We start from the raw sequence: 2500 nt of genomic DNA, 5'->3' as shown, positions 1-2500 counted from the left end.
CTGGAAGGAGAAAGGGGATCGCCTCGACTGGACCAGTCATCGAGGCATTGCACTGTTCAACATACCAGGCAAGGTGCTCTCTCTCTTCTCTACTGAGGCGACGGTGACTGGATCAGTCTGGATTCACTCCTGGCAAAGGCACAGCAGACTCCTAGCATTTCGAGATGTAGATCTTCCTCTCAAGTTGTGGTCTATAATTAGTCTATATCGACCAAGGAGTTAGCTCAGGGAGATAATGAGACTCGGACGAACCCCGACAAAGATTAGTGGCTTAATAGCAAGTCTATAAACCGGTACTGGGAGTGTGGTGGAGGATGTCTAGCTTCTTTCCTGTGAATTCAGGGGTGTGGACAGGCTGCGTTGTTGCACCAGCGTCTTTCAACACTTGGTCAGACTGCTGGGTAGATCTATCATCAAAAATCAATGTAGAGCAAGACTGGGTATTATCAAAGTCATTAATCCTGCTTTTGCTGATGGTCTATCTTATTTCATGAGACCCATGGAAATGGATCTCGGAGCGAAGCCATTGGGACGAAACATCTCTTGGATCAAGACCAAAGTCCAGATCTTTGAGGGTCTGCTACGAAAACCCTGATCAAAGCCACCCAGAGTTTTAGACAATAATAATAATAATGTATCGTTAGTGTAGCTTATTGTTCTGGTTGTCTATCAGAACCGGAAGTCAATCGATGGATTAATCTGGCGGTAATATCCAGAGAAGTCGGTACCTGTGCAGAAGGACTAAGCCTTCTAAGCCAGGACTCGCCGTCTTCCTGAACAGCCTTGGAGCTTCTCCGGCGCTAGCGTCTTTTATTAAATGGGTTGAAATTTCTTGGAATGTGTCAGTGGCATCCAAAAAAGCCATATCATTTGCTAGCAAATTCTACACCCTCGCCATAAAAGGTGAACGCACAGGCAACTGGTTAGATGAACAAAGAACTGGTTGAAATACACATTCATTAAATCGTGAATTATAACAGATTTGCAACCAGTTATCCGAAGAAAAAGTGCAGACACGACAAATTGACAACAATAATCCACTAGAACTTTGGTAAAAAGTACGGATTTGATTCCTCTCCCCCCGCCAAAAAAAAAAAAAAAAAAAAAAATATATATATATAATAAATATATATATATATGTATGTATATATCTATATCTATATCTATATCTATATCTATATCTATATCTATATCTATATCTATATCTATATCTATATCTATATCTATATATATATATATATATATATATATATATATATATATATATATATATATATATATATATATATATAAGATTTCACCCCTAAGGAAAAGCGCCCTAAAAATGGCAACTTACCTCTTATGGAATTCTTCTTTTTTTTCATCCTGAGTGAAAGAAAACCGACCAGACTTAATAATTATTGACGAGATGGAAAATGTGCTTCAGCGTTGACATCTGATGCTCATTTGAGATGAGGCGAAAGAGAGCAAGGGCCTATTACGTACAGCCTCAAGTATGAAATTCTATAAACGTGAGGAAACGCGATGAAGAAGAAAAAGAAGAAGAAAAAGAACCATTGTTGTTGGGGCTTTAAAATCGTTAAAGAAAAGAAAAGGCACTGGAATGGATACAAGAAATCTGCATCCATGTGGGGTTGGAGACGTTCCGGAATTCCTGTTCTGATAGAAAAAATAATATTGAGACAGAGACAGAGGCAAAGGCAGAGAGAGAGAGAGAGAGAGAGAGAGAGAGAGAGAGAGAGAGAGAGGAGTGGGGAGGTGAGAGGGGAGAGAGGGAAAGAGGGGAAGGGAGAGGGGAGGGTGGAGAGTGGAGAGGAGGGTGATGAGGAGAGAGGTGGGGGGTGAGTGGGGGGAAGAGGGGAGGGGGAGGGGAGGGAGGGGAAGAGAGAGAGGAAGGGGGAGATGGGAAGAGGAGAGGAGAGAGGAGGAAGATAGAGGAGCAGGAGAGATATGGGGGGTGGGGGGACGGGAGAGTGGGGAGAGAGAGAGAGAGAGAGAGAGAGAGACAGAAATAGAGAGATAGATAGAGATAGATAAATAAATAGATAGATAGATAGATAGATAGATAGATAGATAGATAGAGAGAGAGAGAGAGAGAGAGAGAGAGTGAGAAAGAGATAGAGATATAGATAGAGATAGAGATAGATAGATAAATAGATAGATAGATAGATCCATAGATAGACAGATACATAGATAGATAGATAGATAGATATATAGTGAGTGAGGGAGAGAGAATTGGAGAAAACATAAAGATAAAGAAGAAATGCAACAGATGACTGACACATTTTGCTTCCTTCCCTCTGGTTCAAGTCTTCTAGCTGACTCTAATAAGAGAAGTGTAAACAAAATTTAATCAAAATTACCGGGCAAAAAATGGAGAAAAAAAATATTAATCCTAAGAAACTTTTGACAAACTTATTTAGTCATCGCTGGAGAGAAAACTAATAAAAGTTTTGATTCTTGATGAGACCCAAAAAAGTTTATTAAGAAGGACAGGTCG

The sequence above is a fragment of the Penaeus japonicus genome, unplaced genomic scaffold (genome assembly GCF_977035675.1).
Source record: "Penaeus japonicus unplaced genomic scaffold, GWHDUDI00000001_assembly GWHDUDI00000014, whole genome shotgun sequence".
NCBI classification, from domain to species: Eukaryota; Metazoa; Arthropoda; class Malacostraca; order Decapoda; family Penaeidae; genus Penaeus; species Penaeus japonicus.
This window is presented reverse-complemented; position numbering follows the sequence as displayed.